Below are 21,748 nucleotides of genomic sequence, written 5' to 3'. Positions count from 1 at the left end.
CATACACCAAATGTTGGTTTGTGGTATCCCAAAGGAGCAAAGTTTGAGCTAGTTGGTTACTCTGACTCAGATTATGTGGGATGCAAGGTTGAAAAGAAGGGCACCTCAGGCACATGTTAATTGTTGGGAAGATCACTTGTTTCATGGTCATCAAAGAAGCAAAATAGTGTTGCATTGTCAACCGCCGAAGCCAAATACATATCTGCCGATAGTTGTTGTGCACAAATACTTTAGATGAAGGCCACCTTGAGTGACTTTGGAATCAAGTTCAAGAAAGTGCCATTGCTATGTGACAATGAGAGTGCAATCAAGTTAACCAACAATCTGGTTCAACATGCAAGAACAAAGCACATTGATGTCCGCCACCATTTCATAAGAGATCACCAACAAAAAGGGGACATTTGCATTGAGAGTGTAGGAACCAAAGATCAACTTGCCGATATATTCACCAAGCCATTGGATGAGAAAAGGTTTTGCAAGCTAAGGAATGAGTTGAACATATTGGATTTCTCAAATATGTGTTGATGCACCCCCACTCATATGACATGCCTCTCCTTTGAGCAATCCAAGGTAAAAGTTGATTGGCATGACATACATCTTTGCTAAGGACATGATTAGTGCATCTAGTCACATTTTTTAATTCCATTGGGACCTCTCAAGTGGTTCTATTTTATTAGGCTCATTCATGAAAATAAAATGATTTTGATGTCTATATGGGATCACTATTGCTTCTATGCTTGATTTGATCTAGTGATAGCATATGACATGTTTATGGGCTTGTAAACTTAGTGTTTAATCTAGAAAATGAGCTCTAAGTGTTTAACTCAACATGGTACAAGATAACCCTTATTTGGAGGTGTGAAGAAGCTTGTCCTTGGATCAAACTGAGTTAAAAATCTTTGGTAAATGATCTAGACTAGACCAAATTTGGGAAAATGATTCTCACTCCATTGATTGACATTGATAATCTTGACCCTACAAGTATACTTTAGAACCTTTGTGGTCATTGATGACAAAGGGGGAGAGAAACAAAGATACTAGGGGGAGAGAAACAAAGACACTAGTACATGGGGAGAAAAACGTAGATATTAGTGTACTAAGATAGTGAAAAGACAACAAGGGGGAACTTGATATAGGGGGAGAGATATGACAAAAGGAAAGAGATCAATTAAAATTTTGAGCACACAAGTAGGAGGAGCAAGCTCATGAACTTATATGGTGCATTTGTATGTGCATTTCATATGTTTGCTCGAATGGCACAAGTATTATTTACACATCCATGCTTGTGTGATGAATGTTAGTTGTTCGATTGAATGATGAAATGAAATCACTAGATAATTTTCATTTCCAAGCAAGTCTTTACAAGTGATTTCACTTCCAAATGTTTTCCAAGTGGTATTAAACTAGCCATGGTGCTAAGGATGGTATTATGGTGCACTCCGATTGGTATCACGCTTTAAAGGTCCATCTTTTATACCTTAGCATCATTTGGTAGACATTGACTCCTATATTTCCTATCTAAGCATATGTGCAAGCTAATCCAAACTCTTAGCACATATGAAAGGGGAGAAATTGCTACCACTTGGGGTTCATGAAACTTGTCCATAACCTTTTACAATTGGTAAATATGCTTGGGCAAGCAACATGGATTCAATTGAATTTTAATTCATATCTTTGTATAAGGGTTGTCATCAATTACCAAAAAGGGAGAGATTGAAAGCTCTAGTTTGGTTTTGGTGAATTGATGAAACCCTAAGTGCTAACCTAGTTTATCAAGTGATCATGAGATAGGTAGCACACCTCAAGTGGAGAAGCTAATAAAGATCATAACATGACAATGGTGATGGCATGGCGATGATCAAGGGCTTAAACTTGAAAAGAAGAAAGAGAAAAACAAAAAGCTCAAGGCAAAGGTATAATTTGTAGGCGCTATTTTGTTTTTGTGATCAAGACACTTAGAGAGTGTGATCACATATAGGTTTGATAGCCGTACTATTAAGAGGGGTGAAACTCGTATCGGAATACGGTTATCAAAGTGCCACTAGATGCTCTAACTCATTGCATGTGCATTTAGGATCTAGTGGAATGCTAACACCCTTGATAATATTTGTGAAAATATGCTAACACATGTGCACAAGGTGATACACTTGGTGGTTGGCACATTGGAGCAAGGGTGAAGAAGTTAGAAGTGAAAACAGAGGAGATGCCAGCGTTGGTCAAGTGACCGGACACTAGAGCCTCAGCGTCCGGTCAGTTTTGCCAGAGCGTCTGGTCAGCTTCATAGCCGTTGAAAACTGACGAATAGCGTTTGAAGCTAGTGACACGTGGTGTCCATTAGTGGACTAGACACTGAGTCCAGGGTCTAGTCAGTTGGACTGGAGCATCCGGTTAGAGCGCAGTATGCCTAGTGAAGGGGTACAACGGCTCTATTTCATGGGGGCTTCTATTTAAGCCCCATGGCCGGCTATGGCTCATATCTTTAGCTATTTTCATTGACATAGCAACCTTGTGAGCCTAGCCAAAGTCCTCCCACTCATCTCCATCATTGATTCATCATCATAGTGAGATTGTGAGTGATCCAAGTGCATTGCTTGAGTGTTTGCATCTAGAGGCACTTGGTGTTCGTGTTTCGCTATGGATTTCGTTTGTTACTCTTGGTGGTTGCCGCCACCTAGATGGCTTGGAGCAGCGAGGATCGTTGAGCAGAGGGTGGTGATTGTCTCCTGCTCCGATCATGGTGATTGTGAGGGGTTCTTGACCTTTCCTCGGTGGAGCGCCAAAAGGTACTCTAGTGAATTGCTCATGGCTTCTGTGATCCTCATCTTGTGTTGGTTGTGCGGCACCCTATTGAGGGTTTGGCGTGTGATGCCAATTAGCACGTGAACCTCCAAGAGAGTGAATCGCCACAATGAGGAGTAGCTTGCCGGCAAGCAAGTGAACCTCGATAAAAATCATTGTGTTCATCCTTTGATTCTGAGGTGATTGGTCTTCATTGTTATTCATCCTTGTGATTGATTGGTTCACTCCTCTACACGGCGGTATAACTATCTTGATCACTCTCTTTACATTATCGCAAACTAGTTGACAAGCTCTTTAGTGTAACTAATTGTGAGAGCTTGCTTGCTTGGTTGGTGTGGCTCTTTAGTTAGCCTTTGAGAGCACACTAACATAGGGTAGTGTCATACCTCTTGTGTGAATCGACACTATCTAAACTAGAATTGTGGTAGGTGGCTTGCATTTTGAGTAGGCTAGCGCAACACTTGCTTCGCCTCATAATTGTCTAACTATTTTGTTAAGTGTTGTTGTAGAAATTTTTATTAGGCTATTCACCCCCCTCTAGCCATTAGGACCTTTCACACATTTGAGCAAGGGTTAGAAACTTCACCGGTGGAGTGTCCGCCCGTAGAGTGCGGATAGTTCGACGATGCCATCGGCGCCCTATACAAAAAAGACCAGGTCTCATAGAGTGGACCAGACGCTGGGGTCCTACGTCCGGTCAGTGGCAGCAGTGAGTGCGCAGTTTTGGTCTTCGACTGGATGCTAGCGCTAAAAGTGATCAGACGCTGGCAGGGTGCGTCCGGTCAGTGCTGACGTACGCTGATGTGAGGCGAACAGAGGAAATGTTGAGTGATCGAACATCAGGTGAGTCCGGCCAAGCATGACCGGACGCGTCCGGTCGTGAAATTTTGAGTTTGGAACCTTACTAGAAACGACCGGACGCTGGAGTCCTGCGTCCGGTCACTTTCTAACTAACGCATCTGGTCATCACTTGACCATTGAGATCAAGCGATTGGCATTTGAAGCCGATGACACGTGGCAAGCATCGGGCGACCGGACGCTGGGGTCCTGCGTCCGGTCGAATTGACTGGAGCGTCTGGTCACCCCGAGTTGTGCCTAGTGAAAGGGTACAACGGCTCTATTTCGTGGGGGCTTCTATTTAAGCCCCATGGCCGGCTCAAGCTCACTCTCTTGGCCATTTGCATTGACATAGCAACCTTGTGAGCTTAGCCAAAGCCCTTCCACTCATCTCCATCATTGTGAGATTGGGAGAGAATCCAAGTGCATTGCTTGAGTGATTGCATCTAGTGGCACGACATTCGTGTTTTGCTGTGGGATTCACTTGTTACTCTTGGTGGTTGTCGCCACCTAGATGGCTTGGAGCAGCAAGGATCATTGAGCGAGGTTGGTGATTGTCTCTCGCTCCGATCATGGTGGTTGTGAGGGGTCTTGTGCCTTCCCTAGCGGAGAGCCGAAAGGTAACTCTAGTGGATTGCTCGTGTCATTGAGTTACCTCCCTTGTGGGTAGGTTCTTGCGGTGTCCAATTGTGTGGACGAGGTTCATGCAATACCTCTTAGCCACCGAACCACCAAGTGTTGGTTGACACAACGGGGACTAGCGTGCCGGCAAGCACATGAACTTCGGGAGAAAAATTGGTTGTCTCTTGTCCTTTGGTATTCTCCTGGTGATTGATTTAGTATTCATCTTGTAATTGGTTCACTCCTCTACATGGCGGTATAATCACCCTACTCACTCATTTATATTCTTGCAAATTAGTTGTGGCAAGCTCTTTAGTGTAATTAGAATTAAGAGCTTGCTTTGTTTTTTTTATGTTCATCTAGTGGAGCTCTTTAGAGTAGCAAGATTGAAAGATCTTAGCGAGTAGTAACTTTGCAAGTTGTGTGCATAGTAATCATTACAACTAGAATTGTTGGATATGTGGCTTGCAACCCTTGTAGAGCTAGAGCAAGTTTGCATTTCACTATTTGTCATACTAATCAAATTGCTCTAGTTGATTTGTAGATTTTTAAATAGGCTATTCACCCCCCTCTAGCCATATTAGGACCTTTCAACCGCCCTCACCGCGGTGGTGTACACTGGACACGTCGGTGCCACCTCCATTTCTTCACCTTTTTCACCACCTTTGCAAATATGCTAACACTCCAAGTGTTTCACCATCATGTACAAGTGTGTTAGTATTTTCACAATTATTTTTTCAAAGGTTAATCACTTTCACACCAATTGTGCACTAGGCTTAAAATGCATATGCAAGCATTCCAACACCTAGTGGCACTAGATGATCGAGTTATCCGATAAGAGCTTCCCTCTTAATAGTACGATCAACTATCCTAAATGTGATCACACTCTCTATAGTGTGTTGATCACCGAAAACAAAATGGCCCTATGGATATTATATTTTCTTTGAGCCCATTTTGTTTTTCTCTTTCTTCTTTTCCAAATCCTAAAGCTTGATCATCATCACATGTCCACACCACCACCATGGACTTCATTTCGTGTGGCCATCTCCATCCATGAGTGCCACCTAGCTCCTTCACTTGGGTTAGACCAACCTATCTCAAATCCACACTTAGAGTATATGGTTAGTCCAAATAGGTTTCATCAATTAACCAAAATCAAACTAGTGGGTCAAGAGGCTCGTGACCTTGGGCAAAAGGGTAAATCATGACTCACAGTAAAAGTGTACAACCTCTGTAGAGTGTAAAACTGGTATATCAGCCGTGCTCACGGTCACGAGCGGCCTTGGAACCCTTACAGAATAGATGATGAACACAGATGATACTGCTGATGAAGATGCTCACTAATGATGATTGTTTATGCTATTCATTATTTATGTTTACCTGATCATGTGTTTGTGGGTTTGTGTTAAACTTGTTGCTACTCAATTGCTAAAAGATGACTCATTAAAAGCTAATTGCAGTTAAACCAGTGTCAACCTTTTAAGCCTCATGAACCCCATGTTATATTTGTTGAGTATGACATGCACTTACGCTTGCTTTATTTTACACATAGTTGGAAAAATCCCAGATGGGTACCAGATTGCTAGAGTTTGGAGAAATTAGGCTTGTGATCAACCAGTCAGTTGTCCCTGTAGATTTGGAGTCTTCGCCTAAAGATCGGAGTTGTCTTTCCGCTGTCCATACTCTAAGGTTATATTCTTTATACTAATATGCTATGTATTTAAGCATTGTCTTATGATATTATCCTTATTTGTAGCTATATGTGAGATTTGACTTCCTGGGTTCACATATGGTGTGTACCTGGTTTTATTCTTAAAACCGGGTGCTACAAAGTGGTATCAGAGCAATGCTGGCTGTAGGACGCAAGCTTAGATAGAACTAGACGTTTTAGCATTCTTTTATCTGTGCTTACTTCTTGCTTTCTCTCTAACCTTGATATTTTCTAAAAGATATTCTCACCCCTAACTCCATTCTGTTATAAAACTTTGTCTCCATTCTGAATCTTCTCTCTCCCTCTGTTAGATAGATCATAACGAGGAGACCATCGACATCAGATCTCAGGAAGACCAAGCTATGTCACCTTTGACCACCTCTGACAAGGAAAAGTTACCAGCTATGCAAAACCAAGTACTAGAAGGAATAATTCAATGTGGGAACACTCAACAGTGCTCATTGCTAGGTCAAATCAATAAAGTGGAAGATGTGTTGCCCTCACTATCAAGCAAGGGATGCTACCCTAGATGTCCTTGTAGCCACACCTTAGTTAAGGAATAAGAGTTTATGCCCTTTATGTAATACAAACGTTAGTATCACAAGTCGAGCCAATGATTGAGTGGTGCATCTCTATTGCTTTGTTGAATTGTCATTATGTTTGTGCTTATTTTGGATCTTTGTAAAGATTGCAATGATCTTGTTGGGTTTGCCCACAATTTCATTTAGTTTATAGGCCTAAGGTATAAGGATCAATGTAATAAATAGTTGGGTCTTGGTTTTCTTCTGTTTCCTCTATCCTGTCTTTTTGGAGCAGTCTGCACTCTTTAGCTTATATCTCTATTATTGGACAACCAAAAATCATGAAAAAATTCTGGACAATAGTAGACTTCAATATCTTTCTCTGGGAACAAGAATCATACTGATAGCTATTTTGGTTATGGAGATACGAAAATCACAAGGCGATGTATCTGTGCTGCTTGGAATGCAGAATAGTTTCTGTTGTGTACCATTTTCGACCAAGTTAACTGTAGAATTTGGAAAAGTGTTCTGTAAGGAAATTGTGAAGAGTTTTATAAGATTTCCAACGGTATAAGCTACAATATCATTGGATTAAAATAATGAGAGTTAGAGCCATTTTACGCCGCTGCTGTTTTTCTACTCGTGAGGAATTCCAGATTTCTTGTTTTTGCCCATACACAAGAGTCTCATTGGGATGTCAGGACATCGTGATACTAGTTAGATCATCGGGAAGAAGATTCAATCTACCCTTCTTGTGTCTCCTAGTTTATCTTTTCTTAAGGGGGTAGCCAAGTTGAAGAATTTGTAAGGTGAAGTGTCCTACGTTCTAGTTTGCGCAGTAGAAGCGTGGTGGTACCCAAAGATGTGAAAGAAGTTTAGAGTCTCAACGAGGTTTGATTAAAGGTTTAAGGAAAATTTATCCAAGGTCATGAAGATTTTGGTAGAGCTACTAGAGAAACTTTTAAGTTCGTTTGGATCAAGAGACCTCAGCTAAGTGCTGAAGGAATCCAAGAAGAGGTTGAAGTAAAATGTAAGTATTAGCTTTGTCAGATCCAAACAAGAGCTTCATAACTACAATGATGCACCTTGTCAAGGTGTGGGATGTGTCCTGATGCAAGAAGAAAAATGTAGTACCTTGTTCATTAAGTCAACTAAGGAAGCGTGAGTTGAACTAACAGACATGTTACTTAGAGTTATCCATTGTGGAGCGTGGAAGTACTGTCTTTTTGGAAGTAAAGGTGACATTTAGGAGGATCATAAGAATCTACAGGACATCTTCACTAAGTTGGTCTTGAGCTTGTGATATCTTCATTGGAATGAGATTGATTATGACTTGGAAAGGTGCTATCACTTCAAGGAGCAAAGTCATGGCCGATGCTCTTAGCCATGGAGAATTGTACTAAGAAGGTTCGGGTGATACCAAGGATTAAGAATTGTATTCTAAGTTCGAGTGACTTGAACGGAGTTATTAATGTTTGAAGATCGGTAGTAGAGTCTCCTTCTGACCAAGAGAATCATCAGGCTTGATTGGAAGGTGGATATTTTAAGACAATGGAACTACAAGATGAAGTAAAGAAGAATCTAGAGACGAAGTACCCCTATCTCCTAGTTGACACTGTCCGAATCTCAGGGACAAGATTCATCTTAAGGGGGTAGAATTGTCACACCCTAAAATTTGCCACTTTTTAAAATAGAGTTAAAATGATTTCTTTGTGAATTTTTGTGCACATGAAACATAGGAAAATAAAAATTTTCATTAATTTAAAATTTATCATAAGGTAGAAACGTGTTTGTTGCATTCATGCCGGTCGCACCTCATGTTTCTATGTGCAAAATGTGTGTGTTTTATACGTTTAGGAGACGAATATCTATCTCTAGGAATTTTCTAGCTTCTTTCTGGAATTTAATTCCTACCTCCTTCAGCTTAATCTTTATGTTTCAAGTTTCCAACAATATTTTCATGAGATCCAAATACTTTATTTGAGTTCATCATGTTCCAAAGTGTCTCTGAGAATTTTCCCTAAATTTTCGGAGGTCTCGGAGTATTTTCCGTGGCTTAAATATCAATTCTGGACTTTTCTAGAATTATTTTATCCACGAAATTAATTGATTTCGAAAATAATAAATTTCTCATTTTTCCCACCGCTCAAAGCCCATGTGCAATAATCCTAATAAATCCTAAAGGCCCATGCATTTATTTACTAATGGGCTTTAATGATTATTTTGGCCCATTAGTAAATGTGGAGGGGGTAACATCAATTAGTATCATATCGCTAGTTGACGTGGATGTGGGGAGTTTTTCTTCCTATATATATCAACTAACCCCTTGAGCAAAGCATACAAAAACTACCGTATGGGGAGCCCTTAGTTTGGGAAATCCCTCGTGTAGTAAATCAGATTTTTCTCATTCTTCTCTCGCCATCGCCGTCGCCATTGCCGTCTTGCTCCTCCTACGCCGCCGAGGTACCCCTAGGTAAGACCGCTATCCAAAATGTTTTCCCAGACTTCGTCTTCTTCTTTTAAAAGCGTATTTTAGTTGGTTCACTTCAAAAGTACGTTTTCAGCTATTTACAGAATTGCCACTGATTTTGTTTTAGCCATAAATTCTCTGTTTTAACTCTGATTTGACCTGTTCAAATTGCGTTAGGTTCATAATTTCATAATCTACATGTTCATACTACTGTTAAGTAGGTTTTCAACTTCTAAAATTCGAGGTTTGATTTAATCTATTATTTTAATAAATGAAATCTTGTTTATTTCATATCTTTTGCGTTTTAGATCCGTTTTGACCCATTCAAGTTGTGTTAGATTCATATCAGCGAGATCTACGTGTTAGTAACAGTGGTTACCATATTACTATTTCTGAAATTTCATGTTTAAATCATATCTTGATTAATAATTATGCAACTAGATTTTATAAATAAAATATGATTTGTTTTACTTTAGTTTTATAATTTGAATCTAAATTTGCCTTAATTCAATTTATATAATCTTGTATATAGTTAAAATAAATGAAGCATAAAGTTTTCTTCTCCACGTATAACGCAAATCTATTAGTAGTTGTATCTTTTCAACCGTAGCTCCGATTAGTGTGTTTTTCGCGTCTATGTGTTCATAACGAGACGTAGATTCATTTCACAAACTTTTCATCTTGATTTTATGTTTGGTGTATTGTTCTAATTTAGATCTATTATTTGCTTCATGTTTGATTGTATGGATGCTTGTGTGGTGCTGTATGATCATGTCCAGTCAGTGAGATATACGTGGTGATCAAGAAGGAGAAGAATGTTGAAGATTAAAGCTTACCAAAGGATCGGTGCTTAAGACAAGTATAGCATGGGATCTTCCTTGTTACCTATTCACCTTTAATCATTTAATTCATACTGCATGTGTCTACCTTGACTACCACTAAGGATTTTCTAGTACTTTGTACCTTATGCCTTGAAACCTTTGGGTTATTGCATTGGATAGTATGATGCTAGTGCTCAATTAAAGACTATGATCTTGTAACTTGACTAATGGTATATGCAATAAACACTAAAAGATGCTTTTTAGCAACATGGAACAAGGGGGCTAGAGCATTGGGCTATTTTTATGGTGCTCTAGATTCCTCTCCCTAAGGACTTATCTGTAAGTGATCATCTGAGACTTACAGTACAGCTGTGAGGGCTATATGGCTCTAGCTTTAGCTCAGTATGAGGACCTTTTCTAGCTTGTTAGAGGTTACCTTTATGGCGCAAGAGGGGTGTGTTCTGGGTTGGATATAGTGCGGCCTCTGTCTGTTAGTGTATAGGTTGCGCGTCATTGTGCCTGTCGGAAGGGGAACTCTACATTCACAGGCCATAGAAACATAGCGGCCCTAACTTGTTAGACGAACCTATGAAAGGCTTTATAGTGAACCCTACCGACCTTCCTTGGTAGTGGGTCAAGAGGCTCGTGACCTCGGGCGAAAGGGTAAATCACGACTCACAGTGAAAGTGTACAACCTCTATAGAGTGTAAAACTAGTATATCAGCCGTGCTCACGGTCATGAGCGGCCTTGGAACCCTTATGGAATAGATGATGAACACAGATGATACTGCTGATGAAGATGCTCACTAATGATTACTGTTTATGCTATTCATTATTCATGTTTACCTGATCATGTGTTTGTGGGTTTGTGTTAAACTTGTTGCTACTCAATTGCTAAAAGATGACTCATTAAAAGCTAATTGCAGTTAAATCAGTGTCAACTTTTTGAGCCTCATGAACCCCATGTTATATTTGTTGAGTATGACATGCACTTACGCTTGCTTTATTTTACATAGTTGGAAAAATCCCGGATGGGTACCAGATTGCTAGAGTTTGGAGGAATTAGGCTTGTGATCAACTAGTCAGTTGTCCCTATAGATTTGGAGTCTTCGCCTGAAGATCAGAGTTGTCTTTCTGCTGTCCATACTCTGAGGTTATATTCCTTATACTAATATGCTATGTATTTAAGCATTGTCTTATGATATTATCCTTATTTGTAGCTATATGTGAGATTTAACTTTCTGGGCTCACATATGGTGTGTACCTGGTTTTATTCTTAAAATCGGGTGCTACAAATCCATGTTGCTTGCCCAAGCATTTTACCATGTGTAAAGGATTTGGACAAGTTTTATGAACCCGAATTGGTAGCATTAGCTCTCCCTACATATGTGCTAAGAGTTTGGATTAAAAGCTTGCACATATGCATAGATTAGAGTTCTGGGAGAGTAATGTCTACTATTGGTATTTATTAACTTGTCACTTGTTTTTGTAGTCACGTAATGTAAGTCTACATCTCTTAACATTACTTTACTAGGTTGTCATCCCTAGTGATAATGCCAAAGATGCTTGTTGTTACTACCTAGTATCACTACTAGAATAACACTAAGTAGTTCTTTATTATTTTATGTGACTAGGAAGAATATACAGATATGAATGAAAGGAGTCTACAAGCACACAGATAATATACCATTGTAGCACTTCACCCATGAGTATTCCAGGTATCATTATTTATATTTTTACCACATGTAAGGTCTGGCATGGACATGTATTGATAACTTATACTATTGATGGAGAAGTAAACCATAACCAATATTCTTACTCACAACAGAGGTAAGTCAAGAGGTAAATGTATATATGAATGGTGTCTAATAACTAATTATTGATTACTCAGAGTACTCCTTTCTATGGCATTAGCATGGTTAAGTAGAATATTAAATAAATAATTCCTAAGTCATTCTTAATTACAAGTCAAATCATATATTGATTAGTGCAATTACACTTAGTAATTATGGCTAAGATCATCTTCATATCTACACATAAGGGATATTACTAAGAAAGATTAAGAATAGAGCTTGTCTTCCTTCATAACTAGATCCTACTTGTATACTTATATTCGGGGAGTGCACTACAAACAACTCAACGGGAGTGTCACATCTACGATCTACCATATTACCCGGAATATAGGGTGTATCCATAGGTAAATAACGTATAAGCACCACACTTACATAATGTTGACCACTCACCCCATGTACACTAGAGCGAGCACTATACGAACTTATGCATGAATATGTTAATAATCTAACTATACTAAGCATACAATCAAAGTAGATGGTGAACATAATAACTAAGAATATAAATGATATGATTAATAATGTCATAACAATTGTAGCAAACATATAAAAGTAATGAGAGATACAAAAGAGAGGGGGTACAAAGATTATACCAAACCACGCTCTTGACAAGATCAGGAATCCAAGCAAAACCTGCTTGCCTCCCTCTAGACCTAGCATAACTAGCTATGCCCTAGAATATGGTAAGCTCTGAGGATGATTAGGATTTCTATCTTCTCAAATGACTTATGCCTCAGGGGGTGGCAGGGGCTGGTATATATAGGCTAGAGCATCAATCCTAAGCCCTCGGATCAAACTAACTTGAATAAATGGCGTAGATGCAATCTAGGAGGCGATGGAGAACCGACATAGCAACGAGGGGTTGACATGTGGGCCCTTGGGGCTGGCCCGCCTATAGGTGGGGCTGGTCTTGCCCTTCGCTTCGGTGTGGAGTCCTCTCGAGTCTTTTGGAACCTTCTAGGGTCATTTTCGCTGTAGATAAGCATGATTAAGTCTGAAATCTAGGTCCACCTTGACGGTTTTCTAGATAAACGCTGCAGAAAATACAGATTCACCAAAACTCGTGAAATTTGTTAGTTTAAACCCCTAGACCTTTGTTGGTGATTATATTTATGGCCTTATATGTGTTATATTGATTTATAATGGTTGTTAACTACCGTCAACAAACTTCCCCAAGCTTAACCTTTGCTAGTCCCTTAGCAAACCTAAACTCAGTAAATGGATCAGGAGTTGCATCGATGCTTTCACTCCTCAAAAGTACACATGCGTTCAAACAAGAATTCTCCTCTAGATTAGAATGAACCAATCTAACTTTCAAACTTATCCATATTACCTTCAACCATGGGGCTTCTTAGCTTTCACTTGGGTCTTGAGCAATTGAAAGACAGAACGATCATGTCAAGCACTATGTCTCAAGTTCTTTGCTCAACCATTATTATGGAGTTTTTAAAATAAAACTTAGAGCTTCCTTTGTATGACACTCTCAAGTATCTCAATATATGTGGTATTTGTAGATCCTCACCAAGGCAATAGTGATGTTATGCCTTTCTCTTCCTACAACTAAGGCTTATGTGGAGCTCATAGGCGTGGAGAAAGCACAAATGAGCATACTTGCAATACATATATTGTAAAGTCAAACCTCAGATCCAAAGAGAGTTAAGTCATATAATCAAATCAAGATGTGCATGTGTGTGGATGTATGGTGGATATATATGGTGGCTAACCTAATTCTACTATGCTCCTTGAAAACATATCTCTCTTTTCAAACTTGGAAACAACTTTGCAAAAGAACATAGGCTATCTTATTCATCTCTCTTCTTCTTCTTTAGGCGGGCATTCTGAGTACCCATTATTTTCAATATCTCGAATACTTGTCTATTTTTTCTCTTTTTTTCTTTATGAATAACTTTTGCATAGCCCCATGTCTCTTTTCTGCAATAAAACTTTTGAGAGATAGCAACAAGAACTTGGAGCATTTATTTAGAGTAGAAACCTAACAAGCATGTTTTTGGTGTTTTCTTCTAGTGTAGGAGTAAAACATCTTTGGATGGATCTAGATGGAATGGCATATTGTTGTGTCTACCCCCAAGTATAGGAGTGGTGCATATATGGGTGGTGTGTACATTATCTTGATTTTAAGAGCATGACAAACCTCTCATAAGGGTCAACAAAGCTTGACTAAACTCAATGCAAAACAAGTAGCATATATGAGAAAGTTTTCCTAATCTAAATAACATATATGGCTTTGGTAGGAATTCAGGCTTTGTCATACAGGAGCTCATCATGAAGTATTTTTATGTTTTTCAAAAGATAAATCTCTAGAACTTTAGTATCACTTGTAATAAGATAAACAATAGCTCAAACCTTCTCATATCATATCCATCAATTATCTAGACTTAGATCAAGCATATGCTACCCACGAGTTTCAAGTTTAGAGTAAATTTTTATATCAAAACAGTCGTATCCAAAACTCAGGAGAATTTAAGGCCAAAACTAGGTATTTGAAAGGAATTACGACAGAGCAACTATTCATCATTTCCATTTGAGAGATTACCTTCAGAGTCCCTTTTATTTAGCTCTTAAAAATCTAGACATGCCTTTTATTTTGTTTCTCAGTTTTTTCATATCACACCTTACTAATATATATATATATATAAGACAAAGATAAATTTTTATTTTACTTTTAGTTATGCATCTTTTTTTAACCAAATGTAGAACAAACTTAAGAATAACAAAAGGAAAGCAATACTTAGCTAGATACATGGGGGATGCCTTCTCCCAAGCTGGATGTTGATGTGGTCGAATGTTGAAGTTGAGTGATCCTTTTTTAGAGCAGATTTGCCAGCAGATGTCCCTCTCGTCCGGGGATGGAATGAGATAAAGACAATCGGATGAACTTGCTCTTGATCTTGGTGCATCATCCTACAAAATACCAACAAGAATACCAAAACTCGTGGCAAGGATTAGGATAAAGGGTTAGCGGTTAGTCGTCCTGAGATTAGTTGTTCATGTAATTTAGAATTTTTTTTTGTATTGGCAAAATTTTAGCAGGATGTTTACCTAATATTTTTTTTGGATTTTCTTATTTATGATATGCAGAACAAAAAAATATGTATGCATGGTATTTTTAATTTTTATGCCACCACAGTTAATATTTCCATGGGTATTCACACCGTAGATTTATTCATATGGGGCTTAGGATTTATAATGCAATGATAAAATACAGTCATGAAACTTTTTATCTTTCTTTTATTAGCATAATGTAAATGTAGAAAAGTAAATATGCTAAAGTGAAAAGAATTCATGCAATGCTAGAAAGTAAATATGGATAACTACCGATATTACCTCTTGGCTAGGGTTCAGAATTTTAAGTCCTCTGGACAGGACTTCTCTCCTATCTTGTTTATTCCTTGGGTGCATTTGTCGGTCCTGAAGATGAAGACCTTGATGGTTGCACCTCTTATGATGGTGACTCAGATGTTGTAACCTTTTCCTTCCACACCTAATTTGTCTGTGGACTGGTCTTAGGCGAAGTAGGTTTATCTTTCACAGCTTCTTCAGGTTCTTCATCTTCTTTCCATTCATTCTTTGGAAGTTGATTCCTTTGATGTTGGGATGATCAATGTCTCCTCCTAGAGCAGGACTTCTTCGTCCATTCATAAGCTGTATAACTATTAAAATAACAACATACCTTTCCTCTAGGAAATTGGAAGTGGACTTGTCCAGATCCGACGTAGATGATTGCGTTGGTAGTGTTAAGGAACAGTCTTCCCAAGATGATGGGTGTATCATCTTTTTATTTACCCATGTCTAGGACCATGAAGTCGATAGGGGCATAGTGATCATATATTCTTACCATGATATGTTTTGCTATTCCCTCTAAAAATCGAATTGATTGGTCTGCCATATGCAATTGCATATATGTAGGGAACAAAGGTTCATCACCAAATAAATATCCATACATTACCTTGGACATTATATTGACACCCGATGTAATGTCACAAAAGGTTTTGTGGAAGATTCTTTGTCCAATGGTACACTCGATCGTGGGTATGCCTAGATTATCCTTCTTAGCAAGGAATGGTGAAGCGAGGAGGTGGTCATACTCTGATCTAAGTGTGTTGATCATGTTGACTGATTCTTTTTATGGCTACCTAACCTTGTTCTTCCTCCTCCTGTTCTTCTTCTTCTTAGTCACTGTTGTTTCTTCAGGCAGATACGACATCTGTGGATGTCCAGGAGATTACGGGATATGATTCTTGAAAGAAAACTTCTCCTTTTTATCCTTGATTGTTAAGTAGATCTTGGCACTGTCCGTGTAGATGATGGCTTTCACGGTGCTTAGAAAGGATCGGACCAAAATAATGGGTGCCCTTACATCTCTATCTGTTTTCAAAACCACAAAGTCTACGGGAACATATGACTGTCCCACTCGAATAATGGCATCTTCAAGAACTCTCTTGGGGTAGCAGAGTGACTGATCTGCAAGCTGCAATAGCATATTTATGTATAACAAAGTATCTCCATTAATTTGATCATAAATTACCTTAGGCATGATGTTGATATTTGCTCCGAAGTCACAAATAGCTTCTTGAAAAATGCGAGGTCCAATAGCGATGGGGATGATAGGTCTCCCTAGATCACTCTTCTTTTTAGACAAGGTATAATCTATTTGCCTTCCTGTCAATGATTGTATTCAGTAGTATATTGCATTGTGAATATCGACAAGATTTGTAGTTTCTAGATCTTCCGGTTGTCCCGAAATCTTATCTTTGTCGGTTGGAGGAACAGTGGCCGCCAGCTGAGCTATTTGTGATTCTATCATTTTATTAAAGCTATGCTAAATCTTAATGGCAGAGGAAAAGATATTCATTCTATTATTTATGCTTTCTAAGATCTTATCATTGGAAGCTAGTTTCTTAGATAAGCCCTCCATAATTTTAGCTTGGCTAGAAATTAACTCTCTCAGGGGTGGTTGATTGAAATTATTACCTTAAGGGTTACCTTGGTAATTACCTTGGTAGTTCGGCCTCTGTTGCTGATTTCATCCTTGATTTTGTTGAGGACAAAAGTAGTTGTTGTTGACGAAGTTCACATCCTTATGAATTTTAGGGCAATTGCTCCCTGAATGCCTAGTGTTTCCACACTCTTCACACGTCATGCGAGAATCATGAATACATGTGACTTCTTGCTTCTCATTGGCTCGATCTTCAAGCTTCTTCATTAGCAGGTCCATCTTGGTAGACAACATGTCCACCTTCTTTAGTTGATGCATATCTCCACCTCTCTTGCGGGTCTAAAGACGTTCTTCATTCTAACCTTGGTTGGAGGCCATCTTCTCCATAAGAGTTGTTGCAACTAGGAGTGTGAGTGATAGGAAAGCACCTCCAGTAGCGGCATCCATAGTCTCATGGGTACTATTGGTCAACCCATGGTAGAAAGTCTGCATGAGTAGCCAATTCTCCATCCCTTGATGAGGACATTCTGATATGTAATCTTAAAAACGTTCTCATGCTTCAGGGACAGATTCATTGTGTTGCTGTTGAAAACTTGAAATTCTTCCACACAGAGCATTGTGCCTATAGGAAAGAACTTTGCTAGGAAGACAGTGGAGCAGTTATCCCATGTAGTGTTTCTATCTTTGTTGGCGTAAAACCATTGCTTCGCCTTTCCCAAGAGTGAGAATGGGAAGAGGCGAAGTAGTATGGCATCTCTGGTCACTCCTTTGATGGTGAAAGTGCTATAGATCTCCCAAAAGTGTTGAAGATGAGCACTCGCATCTTCATGTGCCCTCCCACAAAACTAGCTTGCTTGCACCATGTTGATGAGAGCTAGCTTGAGCTCGAATCCATTGTCTTCGACATTGGTTGTCGGTCTAGTATGGATGTTGGTTGTAGTTGGAGTAGAGAATTCACAAAGAGTCTTATTAACCATGGCTTCAAAAACTGGTGTTAAGCTTCGCCTTGTCTGGTTGTCTTCTAATTCTAAAGCTAGAACTTTCTTGAGTTTAGCTCTAATTCTCTTGATTAATGCTTCTGGATCTTAAATGTAGTTTGTCGGAAGGTCAAAACTGGTCATACATTACCCTGCATAAGATATAAAAGTAGACAACACAAGGGTAAGCTTGTTTGAGCAGGGGTCAATGGTTATCTCGATCACATCAATGAGTATAAGTTTATCAATACTTCCTTTTTGTCAAGCTACCTTCCCCTACAACGATGCTAGAAATGCTTGTCGGTATTTATCAACTTGTCACTTGTTTTAGTAGTCACCTAATAACGGTTTTCTGGATAAACCCTGTAGAAAATATAGATTCACCAAAACTCATGTAATTTGTTAGTTTAAACCCCTAGACCTTTGTTGATGATTATATTTATGCCCTTATACATGCTATATTGATAGTTTATAATGGTTGTTAACTACCATCAACATCTACCAAATGATGCTAAGGTATAAGAGATGGACCTTTGAAGCATGATACAAAACGAAGTGCACCAAATATACCATCCTTAGCACCATTGTTAGTTAGATACCACTTGCAATGACAAGAACTAGATACCTCCTGATATCAATATTATATGCAAGACTCTAGTACCACTTGTGAAAACAAAGCAAGACATATCTAACTACCACCTATGCATGCTAGTTTTTAATTTCATCATTTAATCCGACAACTAGCATACACCATACAAGCATGTATCTCAAAGTTAAACTTGACAAATGCAAGCAAGCATATGTGAATACACATTCAAATGCATCAAACAAGTTCATAAGCTTGCTCTCCCTACTTGTGTCCTCAAATTTTAATTGATCCCTTTATTTTCATATTTCTCCCGCTATGTCAAGGTTCTCCCCCTTTGTCATCTTTTTACTATCTTTGTGCACTAATTTCTCACCCTTTGTCATCAATGATGACAAAGGTTCAATTTTAGATAGGTTAAGACTATCAATGTCAATCAATGGGATGAGAATCATTTTTCCAAATTTGGTTCAATCTAGAACACTTGCCAAAGATATTTAACGATTTGATCCAAGGATAAGCTTCTTCACACCTCATTTCAAGGGTTATCTTGACTATGTTGAATTAAACACTTATAGCTCATTTTCTAGATCAAACACTAGGATTGCAAGCCCATAAACATGTCATATGCTACCACTAGATCAAGTCAAGCATAGAAGCAATAGTGGTACCATACAAGCATCAAATTCATTTGGTTTTCATGAATGAGCCTACAACATGTGAGGAATGACTAGATGCACTTAGCAAGTCCTTAGCAAAGTATGTATGCATGCCAATCAACTTTTACCTTGGATAGCTCGAAGGAGAGGCATGTCATATAAGTAGGGGGTGCATCAACACATATTTGAGAAATTCAATATGTTCAAGTCATTCCTTAGCTTGCAAAACCTCTTCCCATCGAGTGGCTTGGTGAATATGTCGGCAAGTTGATCTTTAGTGCCCACACTCTCAATTGAAATGTCCCCTTTTTATTGATGATCTCTATAAAATAGTGGCAGACATCAATGTACTTTGTTCTTGCATGTTGAACCATATTGTTGGTGAGCTTAATAGCACTCTCGTTGTCACATAGTAATATCACTTTCTTGAAATTGATTTCAAAGTCATTAAAGGTGGTCTTCATCCAAAGAATTTATGCACCACAACTACCCGCGGATATGTATTTGGCTTTGGTGGTTCATAATGCAATGCTATTTTGCTTCTTTGATGACCATTAAATAAGTGATCTTCCCAATAGTTGACATGTGATCGAAGTGCTATTCCTTTCAACCTTGCATCCCACATAATCGGAGTCTGAGTATCCAATAAGCTCAAACTTTGCTTCTTTGGGATATCGCAAATCAACATTTTGTGTATGCTTCAAGTACCTCAATATTTTCTTTGTTACCTTCAAATGACTTTCTCTTGTTGAGGCTTGAAATCTAGCACATATGCACACACTAAACATGACATCTAGCCTTGATGCGGTCATATAGAGTAGGCTTCAATCATAGAGTGATACAACTTTTGATCCACCATGTTGCCACTTGCATCACTATCCAAATTTCCATTTGTTCCTATTGGTGTACTTATGGCTTTGCTCTCATTCATGTCAAACTTCTTGAGCACATCTTTGATGTACTTGCCTTTACTTACAAATGTACCAATCTTTAATTGCTTGATTTGAAGACCAAGGAAGTAACTCAACTCTCCAATCATGGACATCTCAAACTCATTAGCCATCATCTTTCCAAATTCTCCACAAAAGTTTTGATTGGTTGATCCAAATATAATGTCATCAACATAGATTTACAATATAAACAAGTCCTTGCCAACCTTCTTGGTGAAATGAGTGGTGTCAACCTTGCTGAAAGGTCCTAATGGCTATAGGGGTGCGAGTAGCCTATAAAATTTCTACAACAATACTAAACAAACCGGTTAGACAAATATGAGGCAAAGTGAATGTTGCGCTAGCCTACTGAAAAGGCAAGCCACCTATCACAATTATAGTCTCTATAGTCTCTAGGCACACAAGGGCTAAGTCGCTACACTAAGTTAGTGAGCTCTCAAAGACTAACTAAAGAGACTCACTAACCACTAGACACGACACAAGCTAGCTCTCAAAACTAATTACACTAAAGAGCTTAGCTACACTATAAATATAAATACACGAGATGGATAGAGTTATACCGCCATGTCGAGGTATGAGCCCATCACAAGATGAAGACAATCAATCATAATGAATACTAAGAAATCCTCAGAGAAAATGATGACACAATGATTTTTCACCGAGGTTCACTTGCTTGTCAGCAAGCTAGTCCTCGTTGTGGCGATTCACTCACTTAGAGGTTCACGCGCTAATTGGCATCACACATCAAACCTGTAATTGGGTGCCGCACAACTAATACAAGATGAGAATCACATAAACCATGAGCAATCCACTAGAGTACCTTTTGGCTCTCCACCGGGAAAAGGTCAAGAATCCCACACAATCACCACGATCGGAGCCAGAGACAAGCACCTTCCTCCGCTCAATGATCCTCGCTGCACCAAGCCATCTAGGTGGCGACAACCACCAAGAGAAACAAGCGAATCCCACAGCGAAACACAATCACCGAGTGCCTCTAGATGCAATCACTCGAGCAATGCACTTGGATTCACTCCCAATCTCACAAAGATGATGAATCAATGATGGAGATGAGTGGGAGGGCTTTGGCTAAGCTCACAAGGTTGCTATGTCAATGCAAATGGCCAAGAGAGTGAGCTTGAGCTAGCCATGGGGCTTAAATAGAAGCCCCCATGAAATAGAGCCGTTGGGCTCTCACTGTAGTGTCACTCGAGGTGACTAGACGTGCTGGTCAGATCGACCGGATGCGTGATGCCTAGCATCCAGTCATAGGGAGCCATCCATGTGTCCCTACTATCAATCTCGTCCATGTGATTCCAACAGTCAAGTGACTTAGCGCCAACAGCCAAGTCACGATCGAACGCACGGTAACACGACCTGACGTACCCCCATGGCATTCGATCACACGCACGCCCAAGCCAGCAAGCTGGTGACCAGATGCCCTAACGCCCTAATCAGATGCACCACCAATGTGGCATCCGATCACTTCTAGTAAGGGTCCAAAGGCGCAAATCGATGATTGGACACATCTGTTTTACCACGACCTGATGTTGATCGACGTCCGATCCTTCTCTCGCTGCGCGCCAAGTTCAAACTCCCTGTGTCAGTGTACATCAACAATGATTAGACTCAGCCCCTGAGCATCTGATCGCTTGCCCTCTCCTATGTCTAGTCACAGGCCAAGACCAACGCCATCTCTTCAACACTAACTGGATGCGCTAGTCTAGCATCCGGTCCTACATCAGGTCAGCTCTAGTGAGCTCCCCGACTTCACCAACTTCGCCACCCTTGATCAAATACGCTAATCACCAAGTGTATCACCTTGTGCACGTGTGTTAGCATGTTTTCACAAATGTTTTCAATGGTGTTAGCACTCACTAGAATCTAAATGCATATGCAAAGAGTTAGAACATCTAGTGGTACTTTGATAACCGCATTCCATAATGAGTTTCACCCCTCTCAATAGTACGACTATCAATCCTAAATGTGATC

The 21,748-nt window shown here is 39.4% G+C and overlaps 1 non-coding gene across 1 annotated transcript; it reads left to right on the top strand.

The window, feature by feature from the left end:
* Window positions 1–17,095: 17,095 nt before the first annotated feature.
* Window positions 17,096–17,204, top strand: LOC136511046 (small nucleolar RNA R71). Its single transcript, XR_010772637.1, has one exon. It is a non-coding gene; the product is annotated as a small nucleolar RNA R71 (small nucleolar RNA).
* Window positions 17,205–21,748: the final 4,544 nt, after the last annotated feature.

This window comes from Miscanthus floridulus, chromosome 1, assembly GCF_019320115.1.
Source record: "Miscanthus floridulus cultivar M001 chromosome 1, ASM1932011v1, whole genome shotgun sequence".
NCBI lineage: Eukaryota > Viridiplantae > Streptophyta > Magnoliopsida > Poales > Poaceae > Miscanthus > Miscanthus floridulus.
Note: the sequence above shows the minus strand (reverse complement) of the source record. Positions and strands in the feature narration are given on the sequence as shown.